The sequence below is a fragment of the Chiloscyllium plagiosum genome, unplaced genomic scaffold, assembly GCF_037043375.1.
Source record: "Chiloscyllium plagiosum isolate Xiang-an unplaced genomic scaffold, Cpla_swu_hap1 HiC_scaffold_13, whole genome shotgun sequence".
In the NCBI taxonomy this organism is placed as follows: domain Eukaryota; kingdom Metazoa; phylum Chordata; class Chondrichthyes; order Orectolobiformes; family Hemiscylliidae; genus Chiloscyllium; species Chiloscyllium plagiosum.
Genome location: NW_028270151.1, coordinates 51,492,618 through 51,516,758, shown reverse-complemented (window position 1 = coordinate 51,516,758; position 24,141 = coordinate 51,492,618). Strand labels below are relative to the sequence as shown.

The following is a 24,141-nucleotide window of genomic DNA, read 5'->3' as shown; positions in this document are numbered from 1 at the left end:
GCGATGTAAAAAAACATCAGAAGAATGAATCAGAGCAGCAGGAAAAGGGTGAGGACAGTTGAAGTTTTGGATTTTCGTCACAACAAATGAACATTGTAAGTCTTTGACTTAGAAACAATAAAGTCAAAGAAACTGTTTTACACCTTTAGCTTCACACTGCATAATCTGTGGCAACAGTGTAATGTAATATTTTTAGAAAATGTTAGGCAATCAAATAAGTATTTCAATCAAGAGTACACCAGATTGTGGGAAAAAAAATTACATGGTCCATAACTTCATGTTGTTCCATCGGCAGCTCAAAAAATGTAATGGATTCCAAAATATTGAGCATCTGAATTTCATAATGCTGGCTCAACTGGAGACATTTAATAAATCTGACGGAACTTGCCTGAAGATGGTGGTCCTGCTCAACTTCTGATATATTGCAGTTTTGCATGCGGAAAGGAGTTGGCAGACTGTGATTCATTCAAGCAGGAAAGTTAGACTAAGCATGGCAATTTGAAATTAGTTCCAAATTCAAAATGACCCCATCTTCACTGTTCAAATCGGAATAACCCACAAAGCAGGAGTTGAAAATTAATGGAGTAGATGAGGCCTATTTAAGTTTCATGATCTGAAGATTTTAAATTCTCAGTCTTTTAAATGTAACAAAAAACACAGGCTAAAACTCTGAGTTTTAAAAAATATGTTCTGCTCACAGCTTTGATCGACATGTTATCTGGTGTAGTTTAGAGAAAAGCATTAACTACAATTTCAGAAAACTTCTTTGTTGACACCTCGCAAGAGCTGTTACTATATTGACGCCATTATCATAAGCTGCAAAAACATTCATTCCAAACATGATTGGAGAACCAGGGATGGTGGAGAAGAATGTTTAGTGCTCTCAGACATTGAATAGCTTAATGACTGGTCCTTACAGTTCAGTAGAATTTGTGCAGAAAGTTATGTATTCTGCTCAGTTTTACAAAATTTTCTGTGACTCTGCTGAATGCTCATTTGTCATGCTGCATCTAGGCAGTTGGTTTATACTACCTCAGAACTTGCACTGTTTTCTTCTCCAAAACTTTTTCTCCTGTCTTCCCTCACCCTTCTGCTACTCTAAATGGAAATATCGGATCACCGGAAAAATGTAAATCTGGCTTGGATCTGCTAACGCTTTGAGTCTCCTGATCGTGGCCTTGGGTGACAGTCTTTCATGGCCATTTTGAGCACAACTTCAGTCTCATTCTCACAGTCTCATGTGAATTAATAAAAATATCTTGTTTGGGCAGCACTAATTGATTATTACAAATATTGGAAAGGGAGTTATTCAAACTATTTTGCGCTTAATAGAAGCAGATGTTTCATTTACATTGTATACAACAAGAATGTTAAATTTATGTTCTAAATAAAATTCATAGGCGTAATTGTAACCTTAGCTGCCTAGAAGGCATGTGGTAAATTCAGGTTCAACCCCTACTTTACATTCCACCCAATTTTACGCTCCATTGATTTCACTCGAGTACCTTTTGATAACATCTTATTAACTGACGTTGTACTTGAGTCTACTGACCATTTAATACTTCCCATTGATTTTAAACAAGACACGCTAGCATAGTATTATATTGCTAGATTAATAATCCAGTCTTGAACTTGTGGCCTAAGCACAGGTTTAAATCCAACAAAATAATGTGGAATTGGCTTCAATTCTCCCCCCCCCCCCCCCCACTCTTTCCCCCCCCCCCACTCTTCCCCCCCATCCCCCCCACTCTTCCCCCCCCATCCCCCCCACTCTTCCCCCCCATCCCCCCATCCCCCCACCCCCCCACTCTTCCCCCCCCCCCACTCTTCCTCCCCTCTTCCCCCTCCCCCTCCCCCTCCCCCTCCCCCTCCCACTTCCCTCCCCACCCCGGTTAGTGTAGGGAGAGGGCCAAAGAATCTTCCCTGAATTTGGCTTTGACATGAGAACACAGTTGTTCTCTTAATCTGCAGCTCAGATTGGAAGAGAGGTCAATGACACATTCTGATTTTTATTGTGAAATACAGCATTTTTATACATTGTTATAATAATTACATACAGTGTGGTCACTGTCCTTTCCCTTTATTCCATACATCCAATCCTGTGAAACATCATCATTAATGATAGGCATTCTAGTGAACAGCCCCAGATTCCCATGATCTCATGGTGTTTAACAGACATTGTAAGCTCCAGGCCTTCAGATATTTCTATGCATCCTCGTAATTTGCATTCCAAAGTTACTGCTTATACTCCTTTGGGTCTGTCTCAGACTTGCATATCTCTAAGGATTGCTTAAATTCTGTTATTTGTTGTATTTCATGTGCTATCTCTGTCAAATTCTGTTACTCTTCATTATTTTCCACTGTCTCAATTACAAGAGAGTTGGTTTTAACAAATTGATATAAGATTTGTAATATTAATTTCTGTTATAAAGTTTGTTACGAAGAGTAAAGTTATACAGCTACTTCTATGTTAGCTTTTTTTAAAACTAATAAATTGGGAACAATATATTTTGTTCAGGACATGTTGGGCATCGTTTTAGAGATAAAGAAAGTGTTTCTTGAGATTAATTAACTTTCACATCTAGGTTTAAATCTCTTTCTCCTAATGTTTCTATGATACTTTGGTTATATGTGTATCTATCCTTATGTTGAAATCTATTTCTGATTATCTGAAGAATCTTTAACTTGAACCTATTTCTTAATACTGTTAATAACTTCAAAGAAATGACTAATTATGACAAAATAACCTTACCTATTGTTTTCATAGCTGCTTAACGAGTTAAGCTGACTTGTTCATGGACTGAGATTTACACTCCTTGTTCTAATGGGTGCTATTTCCCCCAATTGGACAATATTGTTTCATTAATGAGAATGGAATCAATCACTTGTCTATCCTTAGGCATCCTTTTATCAAACTGTCTCAGCTGATTGCTTGTCGGGCCTCCCATTCACCTTGGAGTAGCCCTATTCAAAAGTACCATTATGTTTCACTTAAATGCTGGAGCAGGCTGTTTAATTCTATATATCCCTTGCTGACCATTTTGTGTCTTAATGCTGGAGCCAGTTGTTTAATTTGACATATCCCTTGTCAGCCATTTTATGTCTTTCTTTCAAACAGGCTGCATAACACCCAGTCTGTCCTTTGCAACACAACATAAGCAGTAATGTGATTAACACCTAGTTACTCTCCCAAATAGCCTAGCAAACCAATATGAATAAAACCAGACTGACAAGCAAGTATCAGATACAGAGACATAGCACATTAAAAAATAGGAGGAGGAGGCCCTTCAGCCTTTTGAGACTGCTGCACTATTCAATGAAATTAGGGTTGTCAATTTGAACTTATTTTGCACAAACTCATTCATATTTTTTTCAATGTGTAGAAATTTAGCAATCTCTTTCTTGAACATACTCAACGACAATGCTTCTATAGATCTCTGGGTTCATGGATTTCAAGGAGTTTGCAATGCTTTCAGTAAGAAATTCCTCTTTTCAGAGTCTTAAATGGCTTGCCTCATTTTGCTAAGACTGTCCGTTCTGCTTCGAGGCCCCTCAATCATGAACATCCAACTCCTACTTACCCTGTACATCCCTGTAAGAATTTTGTTTGAGATCATCTCTCATTCATCTAAACTGTAGAGAATAAAACTCAAATATGGTTAATATTTTTCCCAGGATAATTCTTTCATCCCAGAATTAATTTTGTCACTTGTCCTCAATGGCATATATATCTTTTCATGGGCAAGGAGACCAGAACTGTACACAATATTGCGCATGTGGCCTCACAAAGATTCTATGTAATTGTAATAAGGCATCTTTACTCCATTACTCAAATGCTCTTATAATAAAGGCCAGCCTACCATTTGCCACCTTAATCACTTGCTGTCCTTGTGTTTTATATTTCAGTTACTTCTGAATGAGGGCTTTAGGTCCCTTTGCCATTACCACTTTCAAATACTTTACCATTTTAAGAAAGATGCCGTGTTTCTGTTTTACTTCTAAAAGTGGTTATCTTCCCATCTTTCAACATTCTTTTCCATCTACCAAATTTTTGGTCATTCACTTAGTTTATTTGAAATCCCTCAAAGCATCTTTGCACCTGACCTTCCTAGTTTTGTATTGGTTGCAAATTTGGAAATATTATATTTCATCCTTGTATCCAAATCATTGATAGAGGTTGTGAAGAGCTGGGACCCATGCACCAATCGTTGAGGCACCCCACTTGTCACAGCCTGCCAACCTGAGAATGACCCAATTATTCATGCAGTCTGTTTTTCTGTCCATTAACCATATGTCCATATGTTCCCCCCCAATCCAATGCACCCTAATTTTATTCACTAACCTCTCGTGTGGGACCTTTCTGAAAGCAATTGGGGCTACATATTTACCTGTATGGATAATATGTACATCTGGAAGATATTGAACTGTTTGGATACTTTCTGGATTGAACAGGGCCTTTACTAAGAAATGGGGTCAAGTTTAATGTGGGTTGTATTCCACCTGCTAATTATAATATGTCAAATGACTTTGGAAAAATAGCCAAGCAAAACTTTGAGGGAATTATGAGTTGGGCTTTACTGTCCTTAATTGCTGGAAAACTAGATTTGAAAGAGACTGTGGAGTCTGTGTTGAATACCTTGGAACCCTATCCAATCATTGTTTGTAGTTCAAAATCCAGGGAGTCAGAAGAAAGAAGACCTTCCAAACCTTGCTCTAAAGTTGAAATTCTCACTTGCTCTCTTTTTCTTGGTTGAAGTGATTAGAAATCTGACAAAGTTCCCATATCTCAGTATTTAGTAACCTTGTAAAGCTTGAGAAGTTGAACTATGATCATTCTCCAACCACTTGGATCCAGCTCAATTTCTAGCCAAAGTGAAGCTTGCTTGGAAGATCATATATCTGTATACAGCTGCCAGCAATTCAGTTTCACAAACAAGAAACCTGATGGATTGTGAGAATCTGACATTCTACCCTTTGTTTTCAGTAAATAAAGTTGAAGTTTTTATTTTGCCCTTTAGAACATAGTGTCTCTGCAATGTCTTTGTTGCCTTTTGTGTTGTGTATGTATGCTTGTGTTGTCATTAAAAAGAGGATGTAGTGCTAATTCCAGATGATATATCTTTGACTGTACTCAATTTTGCAACTTCATTTTTGGTTTTATAATTATTTTTTAAGTTCATTAAAGAAACCTAGTGAAAGTATCTTTATTCTGGCTAGCAGTACAAAGGGCAACAAATGGCCATTTTGGTGATGGAATCAAAACATTCTCATGAATGGTGTGACTCTTGGAGTGATGGGTCTCATCCTAGCACATTCTTCCCATCACAGTGGGAATGCACCCCCTGAAAAGCTCCCTTTTCTGCTCTGGTGATTCAATCCTTAATAAAACTCCAGCAGGTTTGTTAAAACACAATTTCCTTTTTACCATTTCTGCCATTTTTCTCTAGATGTCTTGTTATCACATTATTTAGTTTCTAGGATTTTTCCCATGACCAATGGGTTCTGCAGATCCCTATTTTTTGTCGCCCTCCTTCCTCAATAGCGTCGTTCCATTTATCACCGTCCAATCTGCAGGATGCATTCCAGACTCTTTATAGATTTTTAAAATGACCACCAATGTATCTACTATCCATATAATCAATCATTTCAACACTCTGACATAGATCATGAGGTCCGGGAGATTTATTTACTTTAAGACCCATAAATTTCTTTTGTATTTTCTTAACCAATACTCATATCTTGAAGTTCCTTTGTTTATACTAGTCTTAGATCTCCATTAGTTTTTGTAGATTTTTAAAATGTTTTCCTCCATGAAGACTGACACCCAATTCAAATTCTCTGAATTTGCTTCTAATGCACTTATATGCATTTTTGCAAATGGCTTCCTTCTTACAAACTTATAGGACCATTTACAGTCCATTTTTTGTTTCACACTAATTTTATACTCCTTCTATAACAGGTGCTTACTAAGTCCAGTAACCTTGCAAAGACATCTTCACTAGAAGCATAGAAATTTTATGGCCCAGAAAGAAGCCACTAGCCAAGCCATCCAGCCTCCTTCTACTTGCCAGCATTTGGTCCATAACCATGCAGGTTGCAGACTTGAGAAACATGTCTAGGCATCTTTTTTGTAAAAAAAAAAAATTGAGGGTTCCTGCTTCTGTTACTGTTCTAGACAGAGTTCCACATGCCTACCAGCTTCTGGATAAAAACATGTTTCCTCATCTCCTTTATGATCTTTCTTCCAGGCTTATGAAATCCATTTCTTTGAGCTGAGGTATAAAGTGTAAGAGCAGGAAGGTTATGATGCAGCTGTGTAAATCATTAGTTGGGCCACAACGATTGCTCTGTGCACTTACAGAATGGACATAATTGAACTGGACAGTGGACAGAGAAGATTTACAATTTGAAAATGCAGCTATGAGAAAAGATTAGATATTTTGTAATTGCTCTTCTTGGCAGAGAATGTCAAGAGGAAGTTTAATTGAGATGGGCAAAATTGAGGGGCCTGGCTAGAGAGATTAGCAAAGGTCTATTAACCTTACCAGAAAGATCAGTAAGTCTGGCTCAAGGGTTTAAAATGACACTTGTAAAAAGGTCGTCGTTCCTTCAGTGTCACTGAGTCAAAATCCAGGAGTTCTATCCCGAACAGCACTTTGAGTATACCTATACCAAATGGATTGCGATGGTTTTAAAATGGAACTCAACAATAGCTTCTAAATGGGAACTAGGGATGGGCAATTAATGCTTGCCTAGCCAGCAAAGAACCAATCCCATGATTGATTTAAAATCAGGTTAAACCTTTGTCCCTGGTCAATAACCTCTTTGGTAAGATAGATAGGAACTATCCATTTCCTCTACCCAGGCCCCTCTCGACTTTTGCTATTTCAAACAATTATTCTGTTCACCATGAGTACCAAGGATAGCAACTTCAGCATTTCCAACCTTTTTATCACTGCTGCAATTTCCAGTTCTGGTGACATTCTAATTAGTCTTCTCTGTATTCTCTCAAGTGCAATTACATGCTTACTGTGATGAGGTGACAATATTTGCACATACGAGGCAAATTGTGCTTGCTTAATGATTTATATAGTTCCATCATGATCTCCCTGCTTTTCTACTTTGTTCTTTAGCTATAATCGTAAGGATTTCATATGCCACCTTAAACACCTTCTTGATCTGTCCTGTTACCTTCAGAGATCTGTGGACAATCCGTTCTTTGAAGACAATTCAAGTAGTTCTTAAGAATCGTACCAACGTAGAGTCATACAGTCATAGAGCTGTACAGACCCTCTGTCCAACTTGTCCATGCCAACCAGACATCTTCAACTAATCTAGGTCCACTTGCCAGCATTTGACCCAATATCCCTTGAAACTTTTCCTATTTGTATGCCCATTCAGATGCCTTCTAAATGTTGTATTTGTAACAGCCTCCACCACTTTCTTTGGCAGCTCATTCTGTACATGCACCACCCTCTGCATGAACAATAGCAGATCCCTTTTAAACCTTTTCATATTAAACCTAAGCCCTCTAGTTTTGGAATCCCCAACACTAGGAAAAAGACCATGTCTATTTATCCTAACCATGCCCTTAATGATTTTATAGACTTCTACCAAGTCATCCCTCCATCTGCGACACTTCAGGGAAAATAGCCCAGCCTATTCAGCCTTTCCCGATAGCTCAAGTCATCCAACCCTGGCAACAACCTTGAAAATTGTTTCTAAACCCTTTCAAATTTCACAATATCATTCCTATAGCAGGGAGACTACAACTGAATGCAGTTTTCAAAATGTGGCCTAACCAATGTCCTAGACGGCCATGACATGACTTTCCAACTCCTTTGCTCAATGCACTGACATCTTCCACCTCTGTTCATAGGTTATCTTTTTGCTCTTTTGTGATGCCTTTTTTCTTAGTTATCCTTTTACTTTTAATTTATTGATGAAACATCTTTGGGCTTGTCTTGATTTTGCTTGCCAATATGTTTTCGTGCCTTCTCTTTGCTTTCTTAACTTCCTTTCTGATTCCACCCCAGGAACTTCCAAACTCATCTCTGCTTTCTATACTTCTAAGGTCTTGGCATTGTACAAAGCTTTTCTTACTTTGAAAGATCCTTGACATCCAAAGGGCTGAGATTTGGTTGTCCTATCCTTTTTTGTTTATTGGAATATTTTTAATTTGAACAACTTGAAACTGTCCCTTGAATATAACATAAAATTTAGCGGCCTCAATGAAATCTCCTCTCATCTTTCTAAATGCTAGTGAGCGTCAGCCTAAACTGTTAGAACTCTCCTCATAAGGCAGGTCTCACATCTCTTAAATTAATCTAGAAAAACTTCTCTGAATTACTTCCAATGCAATTACATCCTTTCTCAAGTAACAAGCAAAACTGTATGCAGTACTCCAGATGCCATGTCACCAATGGCATATACAATTACAGCAATTTAATAAAAATCAGCAAGAAGAAATATTAATGAGATTAGCATAATTAAACATGGATAAATCACTGAGGTCAGATGAAAATGTACCTCAGGATGATAAAAGAAATCAGGGAAGAAATAGTGGAAAATTTGATGATTTCTTTCTCCGATCCTTACTGGAAAAAGATGCGGGTGCCAGAGGACTGGAGAACTGCTAAAGATTGAGCTTTGTTTAAAAAGGGAGTGAGGGACAGACCAATAATTATACAGGATCATCTGTCTAACGTCAAGAGATGACAAATTACTGGAATCAATTCAGAGTGATAGGATAAACTGACAGAGGCAAGGAGTAATCAAGAATAGTCAGCAGAGATTTTTTTTTAAGGGAAGACAGTCTATTTAATGATTAATTTGTTAACAACTTAACTGCTTTTAAGTTCAATTTCATTTTAAAAAAATATTTCCCTTCTCTTATTACCTGTTGTACCTGCATACTAACTTGCTACACTCTTGCACGAGCACACTCCAATCCCTATGCATGGAAGCACCTTGATGTTTCTCTCCATTTGGATAACACACTGCATTTTTTTATTCTTCCAACCAAAATAGATGACTTCTCACTTATCTATCAAATTTTATAAACTCAATTTGTCAAATTTTAGCCCATTCACCTAACCTATCCATCTCCAATTGTAACTTTCTTATTTTGTCATTGCAATTTTCTTTTCTTTTCCACCTATTTTTGTTATCTGGCTATAGTGCATTCTACCTCTGCATCTTAGTCATGAATATAGATTATAAATGGTTGGGCTGAAGAACTGAACCTAGTGCCACTCCATTAGTTAAGCTTGTCATCCAGAAAAAGACCTATTCGGAGGAACCATGATTCATCAGAATTTGATTATCCAGCAAGTTTGCAAGGTTCCGATGCTTGACGAAATGATTATCCGGCATTTGATTATCCGGGAATTCGATTTAACTGAACAAAATACTTCCACCATGTTCTTCAGGTAATCGAGGTTCCTCTGTATATCCTGACTCCATGCTTTCTGTTGGTTAACCCATCCTCTATCCAAGCTGATATATTACTCTTAACCCCATGCGGTATTAACCTCTTATGTGGCATCTTATTGGATGCCTTATGGAAGTCCAAATATACTTCATTAATAGCACCTCCATTATCTACTTTTTGTTATATCTTGAAGAATTCTAGCAAATTAGTCAAATGTAATTTACCTCTCATAAAATCATGCAGATTGAAATGGATTATGTTTTGATTTTCCAAATATCCCATTACTTGTACATTTAAATACCTAATGCAAATTGGAGAAACAACACCTCAACTTCTGCCTGGTCACCCTTCAGGCTGGAGGAGTCAAAATTTGAGTTCTCCAGTTTCTAATAATCTGCCTTCCCATCCCCGACTACCTTTCCAGCACCTCGTCCTGCCTTTCATTCCCCTGACTGATCGTTCCTTCCAGCTACCAACAGGATTCATTTCTCCCACTGACCAATCAGGCTGTACCCTCTACCTGTGTTTACCTATCACTACCTCACCACTCTCTGCCTCTCTTACCCCCTGCCCCCCCATCTCTCTTTATCTGCAGCCTCCTGTACCCCACCCCCAATCCTGAAGAAGGGTTACACCCAAAACATTGACATTTCCACCTCCTGATGCTGTCTGGTTTGCTGTGCTCTTCTAACCTCCTGCTTGTCTACCTTGGATTCCAGCATCTGCAGATTTTTTTTTGTCTCCAATTGCTCTGGCTGATTTACCTTCAAGTAGCTGTTTCAAGTTCACTTTTCCTGAATCCTACCTCAGCTTAGTAAATTCAGCCTGACCTCAATTCAGAACTCTACACATCTGTTCAATCTTTTTCATTAGTATGCAAAAACTGAATTAAGATCACTACTGCCAAATATTTTCCCGCTGCCACTTCTTGCATTTCCTACTTTCATTTCCTAAAACTAAATCCAGAATTGTACCCTGTCCTACTGGGCTTGCTACATATATGTGTTGTGAGGATGATACAGGGTCTTGAAGGTGAACAATCTGAGTAAATGTGCAGGAACATAGAATATTGTTTTAATAAATGTGAGATTATTCACTTTGGTAGAAGAGATTGGGAAGTGTTGATGCCCAACAATGTCTGCTGTCATTGTACAAAAGTCACTGAAAATGAACATGTAGGTGTAGCAAGCATTTAGGAAGACAAATGGTATGTTGCCTTTTTATCGAGAGATTTTGAGTACAGGAGTGAAGAAGTTGACGATACTTAGGACCTAGACAAGACTCTATATGGATAGGTGTGTACATTTTGTATCCCCATCTAAAGAAAATATACTTGGGTAGTACAGTGGAGGCTCACCAGACTTATTCCTGGAATATTAGGACCCTTGCATGTGGAGAGTTTGCAGAGTCTAGGCATCTAATCGCTAGAGTTTAGAGAATGAGAGATGATCTTGTTGAAACACACAAAATTCTGAAAGGGATAAAAGGAGTGGACGCAGAAATGTTTCCTCTGGATAGAACTGGGGGCTTAGTCACAGAATAAGGGGCAAACTGATCAGGACTGATTTGAGGAGAAATTTCTTGACTCAGCGGGTTGTGCATCTTAAAATTCTCTTCCACAGTGGAATCTTCATCATTGACTGTGTTTAAACCTGTGATCACTTTATTTCTTGATACTATTGACTGAAAGATTTTGTGATAACATGGAAAATGTCATTGAAGCAGCTGATCATCTGCAGTCTGGAATGTTGGAACAGGCCTAGAGGGGTGAATGGCTTACTCGTGCTCTACTTATTCTATTTTAGTTAACCCTTTTTTGTATAAAAGTAACATCAGCACAGGAAATTCAGTGTAGTAGCTGGAATATTCTCAGACATGACAGCACAGCTTAGTCTCGGAGTGCACATCATTCGCCACAGGAAACTTCAGGATAGTTCTTGTACACTGGAACAGCACGTGTAACTGGCATCACGACAGCATATCTAAGTGGTTCAAGGATTCCTGGAAAGCCCTTTTATGGTGTCAGCCTGCAGAAGATCTGTTTGCTTACAGAGGGAGAACAACCAACTGTCAGGCAGCCAAAAATAAACAGTTCTTCCAATTAAAGACCTACTAAAATATGCCAACTGAAGCCAACTGATATTTTGTAGCTGGCTTTCAGATTCCTGAAGGTGCTGGGGACAGATTAGCTGTCTAGAGTGAATTCCTTATGGCACCTGAGGGATTAATGGGCCAGGGTTCTTGATAGGCTTAGAGGCCCTCGTTCTCTAATTGGATGCAGGAACAACCATGGCAGGGTACCTGGGAAGAGCACTACTCCCCTTTTACACCACAACCTATCAAATTTCAAGAATACCCACATCCTGAAACACCTTTACCCTCACTCACTAAACCTGGCATCCAGCTCTTTCAATCTAGAATGCCCGTGATTCACCCTCTCACTTTGAGAGCCAGGTTGCTATCCTTCATTGAATAGCAAGCCATCCCAAGATATTTATTCTGGAGAATTCACGTTGATTGTTCCTCAGGCAGTATTGACTACTGTCTTCCATTTAAGCCTTGTGGTGAGGATCATGAATCCTCGAGACAAATTCATTTCTGGGATGTGATTGGCTAGCCAGCATTTATTTCCCATCCCTAGTTGCCCTTCAGAACGTGGTAGTGAGCTGCCTTCTTGAACTGCTGCAATCCACTTGCTGTAGGTTGACTCACAATGCCAATAGGGAGGGAATTCCAGGATTTTAACCCAGTGACAGTGAAGAAATGGCAACATATTTCCAAGTCAGGATGGTGAGTGGCTTAGAAGGGAACATGCAGCTGGTGGTGTTCCCATATATCTGCCACCCTAGTCCTTCTGGATGGAAGTGCTCATGGGTTTGGAAGGTACTGTCTGAGGATCTTCAGTGCATTTTTGCAGCTGGTCTTGCGGATAGTACACACATCTGCGACTGAGCATCCGTATTGGAGGAGGTGGATGCTTGTGGATGTAGTGCTAACTAAGTGGGTAGCTTTGTCCTGCATGGTGCTCATTGAGCGTTGTTGGTGTTTTTATCCATCCAGGCAAGTGGGGAGTATTCCTTCACACTCCTGGCTTGCATTGGAGATGGTGGACAGGCTTTGGGGAGTCAGGAGGTGAGTTACTGTCACTGTATTCCTTGCCTCTGACCTGCTCTTGTCGTCACTGTCTTTATGTGGTGAGTCCACATGAGTTTCTGGTTAGTCATAACCCCAGGATGTTGATAATGGGGAATTCAGTGATGTTAACACCTTTTGAATGTCAAAGGACGGTGGTTAGATTATCTCTGTCTCTGTCTCTTATTGATGATGGTCATGGCCTGGTATTTGTGTAGCATGAATGTTGCTTGTCAGCCCAAGATTGGATATTGTCTAGATCTTGTTGCATTTGAACATGGACTGCTTCAATACCTGAAGAGTCGTGAATGGTGCTGAATGCTGTGTGTGCAATCATTGGAGAACTTCCCTACTTCTGATGTTATGATGAAAAGAAGGTCATTGATAAAGCAGCTAAAGATGGTTAGGGCTGGAACACTATCCTGAGAAACTCTTGCTGAGAAACTCTTGCTGAGATGACTTGCCTCCAATAATCATGACCATCTTCCTATGTGGCAGGTATGACTCCAACCACCAGAGACCTTTCCCTGAAACCCATTGATTCCAGTTTTGCTAGGATTCTTTGATGCCACACTCTATTGAATGCAGTCTTGGTAAGGGCTGTCACACTCCCCTCACCTTACCTCAAGAATTCAGCTCTTTTGTCCATGTCCAAGCTATAAATGAGGTCAGGAGCAGAGTGGTTCTGGCAGAACCTAAACTGAGTGTCATTGACCAGGTTATTGCTGAGCAGTTGCTGTTTATAGCACTGATAACAGCTTCCATCAGTGTACTGATGATCTGGAGTAGATTGAGGCAGTAATTAGCTGGGTTGAATTTGTCCTTTGGGCAATTTTGCCCATTGTTGGGTAGATGCCAGTTTTCTTCCTGGACTGGAAGAGCTTGGCTAGGGGAGTGGCAAGTTCTGGAGCACAATCCTTCACTACTATTGCTGGAATGTTTTCCGAACCCATAGCCTTTGCAATGTCCAGTATCTCCAAACATTTTTTGCTATCACATGGAATGAATCAAATTTGTTGAAGGCTGGTGTCCATAATGCTGGGGCTGACTGGAGGAGGCCAAGATGGATCATCCACTTAGCACTTCTGGCTGAAGATTGCCATCCTTTGTATTAATCAGAAACTCACACCATCTGTGCTGTAAGACCTGTCTACCATTTACAAAACACAAGTTTAGGATTATGATGGAATATTTTCCACTTGACTGACTGCAGCTCCAGCAATGCTCAAAGATCAAGATTGATCTGGACAAGTCACCTTGCTAAATTGGCATCTCATCCATCACCAGCAAATCATAGCTACAGTGTGAACCACCGCACAAACTGTACAGCAACAATTTGCCAAGGCGCCATTGACAGCATCTCTCCTCATCCCCAAAATGCCATAAATTCTACCACATAAAATAAGAGAGGCTGCACCACCATGATTACCATCAAGTTTTCCTTTTAAGTCACTCACCATCCTGACTGGAAAATATATCACTTTTTTCACTGGTCAAAATCCTGAAAGATTTTGCCTAAGAGCATTGTGGGAGCTCTTTTGCTGCATGGAGTGCAGTCTTGCAAAAAAGCAGCTCAACATTGCTTAAGGTCAATTTGGGATGGGCAATATGCTGGACTTGCTTAAAAACACCTGCAAAACACTTTTAAAGATAAAAGACTAATTGTATGCACCCAATATCCAACTGCTGAATTTGTGAAGATGTGTCCAATTTGCTGAGCTCCTTCCCATGGAAATGGTGTCACAAGTTAAAATCCCCACCAACCATTTTTTTAACTGCAGTAATTTCATCTACTTTATTGGCTTGCTCAATTTTGGTGGCTTTACTTCACCACACTCCTTGGTTTGTTTGATCATTTTGGGTTGAAAATTTATTATAATCTCAAATGAAAATCTGAAACCTGGATTCTTATTGCACATGGGCCATCCATTCTACCATGTTCTGGCCAGATGATGTACAAAAACTTACTTGCTCACAAAAATAGAAATTGCTGGAAAAGTTCAGCAGGTTGACAGCATCTGTGCAGGGAAGTCAGAGTTAGTGTTTCAGGTCTGGTGACACTTCTTTGTTCCATTCAGCTTTTTTTTTGTTACATTGTAAATCTGTATCTTATTGTGACTTAGAGTTTATTTTTAGTGATATATCTGTGGGTTCAATCCCAGAGGTTACTGACAGTAGAGTAAATTTCAGACTCCATTTTCTGTTGCTGACTTGCTATGATATCTGCTCGTACAGAGAAAATATGTTTTGATTTAAAGACTTTTTTCTTCTTTGTGTCACACAAGTCACTTGCAAATTGTGTGGTACAGGAACTTAATACTACAGGCCATTCTCCTATAATGCACGTTTCGTCAAAGTGATTTGGTTGCAACACGATTGGTGAGTTGGGAAAGATTTTCTTAAAATGTGAACTCCAGTAGACTATTACATGATTCTATCCCTGTTATCTTAAGTCCAATCTCGGTGTTTACTTCAGGTCAAGCAAAATAGGTTGGATGATGGGGCAATTTTATTCTTACCTGACTATTGATATTTCAAGGATATTTTTAGTAATTATTGCAGGAGAAAAGATTTGGATTTCAAGATTGTTCTCATTCTGGACAATGCATCAACCATCCTCCTACCATTTGTGAGCTTTCTGAAAACATCAAAGTACTATTTCTACCTCTGAACACAACACCTCTCATTTAACCCATGGATTAGGGTGCAATAGCAGCTTTTCAAGCTCATTATTTAAGGTGCAAATTCAGGAAGCTGATTTGCAGTTACTGAGGGGGATATTGAAGACCATATTCTTCAATTTTGGAAGAACTTTAACATTAAGAATGCTATTGACATCACTGTAGAGGCTTGGGTGATAAGGACTGCTTGCTTGCAGTTTGGTGGAAGTTTCGCCCAGACTTTCTTGATTTTAAAGGCGTTGAACCATAAGAGGTGTTGCTCTTGCAAAGCAAGTTGGATTTGAAGAAGTGGTGACTGATCTACAACAACTTGTTCCTGTGGGGGGAATTGAAGCTCTAGATGAAGACTATGATGTCCAAGATGCAGCACCACAATAAATTTTTCGCTTCGCCTTTGTCTTCTATCCTAAGGGAAGTCGACAAATAGTTGCAGCTCTTAGAAGACAATGACGACAATACAGAATGCAGCAGGGTAGCTGTTTGTAGCATAAAGTCTTATCTGGCAGCCTATGAACAGCTGCTTCATGAAAGAAGAAAGATGGCAAAGCAGCAAAATCTAGATGCCTTAAGCCACGCCCCAGGAAACAGACTGAAGATGATAAACCACAGCCATCCACTTCTGAACTATTTTCTTTCATCGTGCGCCCGGAACTGCACATGAAAGTAATGACAATGACCCTCAGCCCCTGCATTATACAGTACTGTCACTCAGCAAACTCAAACTCATTAAAGTGTTAAATTTATTGTATTATTTCATTAAAATATTTTAACATCTAATTAGACTGTGCTATTGTTTGTCTTAAGCTAGGGATTCCTGAAGAAGGGCTTATGCCCGAAATGTCGATTCTCCTGCTCCTTGGATGCTGCCTGACCTGTTGCGCTTTTCCAGCAACACATTTTTCAGCTTAAGCTAGGGTGACACGGTGGCTCAGTGGTTAGCATTGTAGCCTTACAGCACCAGGGACCCAGGTTCAATTCCAGCCCTGGGTGACTGTCTGTCTGTTGTTTGCACGTTCTCCCTGTGTCTGCATGTGTTTCCTCTGGGTGCTCCAGTTTCCTCCCACAGTCTAAAGATGTGCATGGTGAATTGGCCATGCTAACACTATTGCCCATAGTGTAAGGTACATTAGTCAGAGGGAGATGGGTCTAGGTGGGTTATTCTTTGGAGGGTCAGTGTGGACAGTGTTGGGCTGAAGAGCCTGTTTTCACACTGTCGGGAATCTAAATCTGAAGCTACTTTCTTTGTTTCAATTTTTACTGATAATTTTGGTAGCTTCTCCCTAACTCCGTTTTTCCCACAGGCCTCTTTTATTTCTGAGCACGGTTTTCTATAACCTGAGGTCGCACGAGAAAGCAACTATCACATTACAGCAGAACAGTCTGTATTACAAACATTTGCTGTGACTGGTGCTGAATAAAGATTCCAAATCTCTAATCTAGATTTGGTCAAATTATAATCGCTTCTGTTAGAAATGTGAGCAATACATTGTTAAAACATTCATCTTTGGCATACATAGTGGTCCTTTTTTCCATTGATGTTTTGAGACTTGTTTTGTTTGTCTGCACAGATTAAAATTCTGAACTATTTCTTCACATTTCATGGCAATGTAATTGCTGGTGTGTGTTCTATGCTGACACACCCCAATAATCATAATAATTTCCACTCAAAGGCATCACACTATTAGCAATTATAGCTGGGCCAAAAACCACTAATTAAATGAATAACCTCAGACAGAAAGTCTTGTTTAAGACAGGGCAAAAAAAGAATCATATAGTGCCTCAGTAGTTGGCAAGTACTGGCACAACATAATTCACTCTGTAGCTTATACTTCATATATGGTACCAAAAATGTTATTTATTGTACTAAAAGTAAATATTAAATGTTGATAAAATTGAATCTAATTTAAAATGGCAGCATCGTGTCAGGATAATATAACAGATGCATATTAGGGAAGCACAGAGCAGAAGACATCTTGGACACAGGACTTACAGCAACAAATCTGTCCAATTCAGAAGCCATTAGAGTTCAGTACCTATGCGACTGCCATATAGAGTCAAAGTCATAGAGATGTACAGCACAGAAACAGACCCTTCAGTCTAACCCAACCAGAAATCCCAACCCAATCTAGTAAAATTGTCATCTATACCACTCTGTCAAGTCTAAGGATTATTCAGGGTTTTTTTTGCTGGAAATTGTAGTTTCCTGATTTTTCAATATTGAGGATTAGTGGTTGAAGAAATAAAAATTGAAAGAATAGCAGATGCTGGAAATTAGAAGCAAAAATATAAATAGCTGGAAAAGCTCACCAGGTGTGACAGTGTCTGTGGTGAGAAGTCAGAGTTAACGTTTTGGGTTCAGAATACAAGTTGTGAGGAAAAGTCCCTCATTTAGCCTATGTAATTTCCAATCACCTCTGCAGTGCTTATCACATCACCAATCTTTCTGTTATTGGTAAGGGTAGATATATAGCTATCTATCATGTTCTAAGTTGTATATGAAGAACAATTGATCTTTGCAGAACAAAAGTCGCTTCCTTTGAATTCAAAATTCCCTACTTTCTGCCTTCTAATACTTAGCCAATCTCCTAACCCAGGTCAATAATTTCTTTCAATGAGCTTTAGTTTTGGCTGACAATCTCTATTGTGGAACCTTATCATACACTTTCTGGATGTCTGTATAAATTACGCAAATCTTAATACTGTTGCTGCCCTGCCCATTACCATTAACTAAAGCACCTATGTTCAGACAAAATCATAAAGTCTCAGAGTTTGGAGCTGAATTTGGCTGGAATTAGTCATAGTCTTAGAGATGTACAGTACAAACACAGACCCTTCGGACTAACCTGTCCATGCCGACCAGATATCCCAACCCAATCTAGTCCCACCCCAGCACCCAGCCCATATCCCTCCAAACCCTTCCTTTTCATATACGCATCCAAATGCCTCTTAAATGTTGCAATTGTATTAGCCTCCACCACTTCCTGTGGCAGCTCATTCCATACACGTACCACCCTCTGTGTGAAAAAGTTGCCCCTTAGGCCTTTTTTAATACATCTTTCCCCCTCACCCGAAACATATGCTCTCTAGTTCTGAACTCCCCGACCCCAGGGAAAAGACTTTGTCTACTTATCCTATCCATGCCCCTCATGATTTTGTAAACATCCATAAGGTCACCCCTCAGCCTCCGACGCTCCAGGGAAAACAGCCCGAGCCTGTTCAGCCTCTCCCTACAGCTCAAATTCTCCAACCCTGGCAACATTCTTGTAAATCTTTTTTGAACCCTTTCAAGTTTCACAACATCCTTCCATTAGGAAGGAGACCAGAATTGCATACACTATTTTAACAGTGGCTTAATCAATGTCCTGTACAGCCGCAACATGACCTCCCAACTCCTGTACTCAGTACTCTGACCAATAAAAGAAAGCATACCAAATGCTGCCTTCACTATCCTATCTACTTGCAATTCCACTTTCAAGGAGCTATGAACCTGCATTCCAAAGTCTCTTTGTTCAGCAACACTCCCTAGGACCTTACCATTAAGTGTATAAGTCCTGCTAAGATGTGCTTTCCCAAAATGCAGCACCTCTCATTTATCTGAGTTTAAACTCCATCTGTCACTTCTCAGCCCATTGGCCTGTCTGATGAAGATCCTGTTGTAATCTGAGGGAACCTTCTTCGCTGTCTACTACACCTCCAATTTTGGTGTCATCTGCAAACTTACTAACTATACCTCTTATGCTCACATCCAAATCATTTATATAAATGATTAAAAGAAGTGGAGCCAGCCCTGATTCTTGTGGCACTCCACTGGTCACAGCCTCCAGTCTGAAAAACAACCCTCTACCACCACCCTCTGTCTTCTACCTTTTGAGCCAGTTCTGTATCCAAATGGCTAGTTCTCCCTGTGTTCTGTGAGATCTAACTTTGCTCACCTTGTCAAACGTCTTACTGAAGAGCATGTAGATCGCATCTACCACTCTGCCATCATCAATCCTCTTTGTTACTACTTCAAAAAAACTCAATCAAGTTTGTGAGACATGATTTCCCATGCACAAAGCCATGTTGACTATCCCAAATCAGTTCTTACCTTTCCAAATACATGTACATCCTGTCCCTCAGGATTCCCTCCAACAACTTGCCCACCACCGACGTCAGGCTCACTGGTCTATAGTTCCCTGGCTTGTCCTTACCACCCTTCTTAAACAGTGGCACCACATTAGCCAACCTCCAGTCTTCCAGCACCTCACTTGTGACTATCGATGATACAAATATCTTAGCAAGAGGCCTAGCAGTCACTTCCTAGCCTCCTACAGAGTTCTTGGGTACACCTGATCAGGTCCTGGGGATTTATCCACTTTCATGCGTTTCAAGACCTCCAGTATGTCCTCCTCTGTAATATGGACATTGTGCAAGACGTCACCATCTATTTCTATATCTTCCATGTCCTTTTCCGCAGTAAATACTGATACAAAATACTTGCTTAGTATCTTTCACCACTTTCTGCAGCTCCACACAAAGGCTGCCTTGCTGATGTTTGCTAATCTTTCCCCAGTTACCCTTCTGTCCTTAAGGAGAATCCAAAGGGTTTTTACAAATACCTTGACTCTATTTGCCAAAGTTATGTCATGTCCCCATATTGCCCTCCTGATTTCTCTCTTAAGTATACTCCTACTGTCTTTATACTCTACTAAGGATTGACTCGATCTATCCTGTCTATACCTGACATATGCTTCCTCCTTTTTCTTAATCAAACCGTCAATTTCTTTATTCATTCAGCATTCCCTATTCCTACCAGCCTTCCCTTTCACACTAACAGGAATATACTTTCTGTGGATTCTTGTTATCTCATTTCTGAAGGCTTCCCATTTTCCAGCTGCCCCTTTATGTGCGCACATTTGTCCCCAATCAGCTTTTGAAAGTTCTTACCTAATACTGTCAAAATTGGCCTTTCTCCAATTTAGAACTTCAACTTTTAGATCTCATCTTACCTTTTCTATCACTATTTTAAACCTAATAGAATTATGGTCACTACCACCAAGGTGTTCCCCCACTGACATCTCAGTCACCTACCCTGCCTTACTTCCCAAGAGTAGATCAAGTTTTGCTCCTTCTCTAGTAGGTACAATACATACTGAATCTGAAAATTTTCTTGTACACACTTAACAAATTCCTCTCCATCTAAACCCTTAACACTATGGCAGTCCCAGTCTATGTTTGGAAAGTTAAAATCCCCTACCGTAACCACCCTATTATTCTCTCCGATAACTGAGATCACCTGACAAATTTGTTTCTCAATTTCCCTCTGACTATTAAGGGGTCTATAATACAATCCCAATAAGGTGATCATCCCTTTCTTATTTCTCAGTTCCACCCAAATAACTTCCCTGGATGTATTTCCAGAAATATCCTCCCTCAGTACAGCTGTAATGCTATTCCTTATCAAAAATGCCACTCACCCTCCTCTCTTCCCTCCCTTTCTGTCCTTCCTGTGGCATTTGTATCCTGGAACATTAAGCTACCAGTCCTATCCATCCCTGAGCCATGTTTCTGTCATTTGCTATGATAGCCTAGTCCAATGTTCCTAACCATGCCCTGAGTTCCTCTGCCTTCCCTGTTAGGTCTCTTGCATTGAAATAAATGCAATTTAATTTATTCTCGGCTTTGTCCCTGCCTGCCCTGACTGTGTTTGACTTTTTTCTGTTCTCAACTGTACCAGTGTTGAAGACGAAGCTGTAATCAATGAGTAGGAGCCTGAAGTAGGTATCCTTGTTATCCAGATGTTCCAGGGATGAATGTAGGGCCAGGGAGATGATGTCTGCTGTTGTGACAGGACATGAATTTCAAACGATCAAGGCAGGCTGAGAGACGAGAATTAATGAGCCACGACTATCCTCTTGAAGTACTTCATAATTATGGAGGTCAGAGCCTTCAGGCGATAGTCGTTGAGGTATGCTGTGTGAGTTTTCATGAAGGGGATTTCAGATTGTTGTAAGGAGAGGTTTAAGATGTCAGTGAATACTCCAGCCAGTTGGTACACCCAGGATCTGAAGGCATGGGTGGGCACTCCATCTGGGCTAGTTGCTTTCTGTGGAAAAGCCTACATCTGCCTTAATAAAGAAAATTTCATGCTGGGTAAAATTCTGCTATTCTGTATCGAGTAAGATTACTAGTGCTATCTCGTTTTAAAGAGAGGAGAAATGGGTGGCAGCACTTGATGCATTCAGTTTTCAGCTTACAGATTAGCTATTGTATTTCTAGGTATTGTGCCATACTAGATACATATTGATATTAAAGAAATGTGAAATCCATTTATGGCCGTGGCAGTGTGCTCATTCTGAGCCAAAACAGTCCATTCTAAACTGACAAGTGTGCAAACATAGCAAAAAGGATCAACAATTTCAAGATTATTGACACATGAATAAAACCGAATATACGCCATATCAAAGAAGACAGAAACTTTTGCAGAAAATTAATCTGCTGATGGGCTTACTTTTGGTGTCTGCAAAATGTCAAGTACTCAAAGGTCAGATGAGATGATTTTGGAATGATTAGAAAGGGGTGAGAGTGTTGAAAGCAAGCTTTAGAAATAAATAGAGCCATCCTTTTTGTCACTGTACCATAGGTGAATTTTCTCCAAAATAACATTTGATGTCAAAAGTAGTAGTGGAAGCTGAGAAAGGACTGACAAACTTTTTTTTTACATTAAAAATTTAAGTAACTTCCTAAGAAACATCAGCTTGAGTCCTAAAAAAAGTTGTCTTGTATTAAAATGTACGTCTGGTCTGTAATGAATTATGGATGCCATGTTTTGAAACATTGGCAAAAAGGTTGTTAAAATCAACAGCTTCAAAATATGGTACTTAACAACCCTAAGGATAATCTGGCTGGAAAGGAGAGCTGTAAAAAAAATATTGAGAGAAATTGAAAACTCAAATCATATCAAAGAATTAATGGTGTTGAGGCAGACAGTGAAGGAATTAGCTGGACAGCACTAAAGACTAAATTAACCAGAATTCCAACAATGATGTCACTCACTTTTACCACAATCAGGCGGTTTGAAAGACAGTAATACTCTGTACCATTTGGCATAGTATTTGGGCAAGGATAATTCGATGTAGCTTCCAGGATTTTCATGTCTGTAGTAATTCATCTTTCAAATTTAAAATAATTTCTGTGTTCTGCAACTTTTATTCAAATTAATGATTTGGGGGAATCCAAGATGGCGGTGATCTGAAAGATCTGCTCTGCTGAGCTTTACACAACAACTCTGGCGAAGTGGTACTTTTGCCCTCCCCACCGGAGTTATTTTGGGAAAATTTGATAATTAGACAATTGTGGAATTGTTGTAAATCTTGTTTTGGTAAGTGAAGATGACAAAAGGTAAAGGTTCAACTAAGTCAACGTTCGTCAGCAGCTTCAGGCACGCCCGCGACTGTGATCATAGATACAGCCTCCTTTGCAACTTTGTTGGAATCACTTACCCAACAGATCTTGGCTGCAGAGTTCGTGAAGTTCCAGGAAACGATCGAGGCATTGATCGAGGAGAGTCGCACTACGCTGGGACTGATCTTGACCATGCTGCACAAGCAGGAGCTTGAAGGGCTCTGAAAGTGAATGCAGGATGTCAAATGGCGAACTGCAGCATCGGAGACTGGGATTGAGTCCTCGACAGAGCGGATCTAGGCCCTCGAAACAGGTCCGGGCTTAACCGAGCAGGGAAATGACCTCAAACAGATGTAGGAGAAAGAATATCCAGATCATCAGGTTGCTGGAGGGAGTGAAGGCAAGCAGCCAGTAAGCTTTTTGGAAGACTGGCTGCCACAATTTCTTCGTTAGGAGGCCGAGATGGGCCAGGTGAAGGTTGACAGAGCTCACCAGGTTGCGGTGCACAGGCTTGGTTTGGACCAGCGAGGAAGGAACTTGCTTTCGCGAAACAAAGGTTGATAGACTGGGCAAATATTTGGCATATCGGGTCAGGAAAAAGCACGCCCTGCAATATATTACCTCAATCAGGGAAGGGACCAGGATTGTTACTTGTGATTCTAAAAAGATCAATGCTGCATTTTGGAGATTTGACTCTCCAGTTGGAATGCTGTGAGGACAAATGGGCTAAGATTGAGTCCTTTTTTTCGCTCTTTGGCTTCTAAATTCTGCATTGAAAAGTGTGGCCAAGTCTCTTCCATTAAGGCTAAAAAAGATGTTGCCTTCCATTGTCAGAGAGGACCAGCCAGTTTATAAAGCGCCGCTGATCTTCCAACAACGTTAGGTTACTTATCTCTTCAAATACAGAGAAGGCATTTGACTGGGTAGAGTATCCATATCGTTTTACACCTTGGAACGGTTTGGTCAAGGTGAAGTCTTTATTAGGTGGGTAGGGGTCCTCTTGTGGTGAACCTCTGGCTGTGGTTCTCACCAATGGTGTAGGATCCAGTAATTTTAGTATCTGTACGGGCAGTCGGCAAGTTTGTCCACTCTCACCTCTATTTTTTATGTTAGTGATTGAATCACTGGCAGAGGCTATCTGTAGGGATCTTAGCTTCCGCAGAAGTGGGATCAAAGGCACATAAAGACATCTGCATATCATGTGATCTTATCTTTTTGTCGAACCCATTTGATACAATGTATTAAGTTATTTGGCTCCTTTTCAGGCTATAAGATTACTTTTTTCAAAATTGGAAGCTACGCTATGGTGGGGGGGGGGTGTACTTGGGAACATCTGACGTTGAGGGTGAGTGACTGTTTCCCTTTTAAGTGGTTTCTTTTATTTCGGTATTTTTGTTACTCCTATCTTCGATCAGTTATTTAAGGCTAATTTTGTCTGCTTGTTTGACAAGATTAAACAAGATTGTTTAAAGTTGGGAGGCCCTCCCTTCCAATATCCTGGTTAGGTCAAGT

The 24,141-nt window shown here is 40.0% G+C and overlaps 1 protein-coding gene across 13 annotated transcripts in view; it reads left to right on the top strand.

Annotated features, from left to right (window-relative positions):
* The window catches only part of nlgn1 (neuroligin 1), a 668,343-nt gene that overhangs the window by 219,811 nt on the left and 424,391 nt on the right, over positions 1–24,141 (top strand). The gene's annotated exons all lie outside the window — the stretch shown is intronic.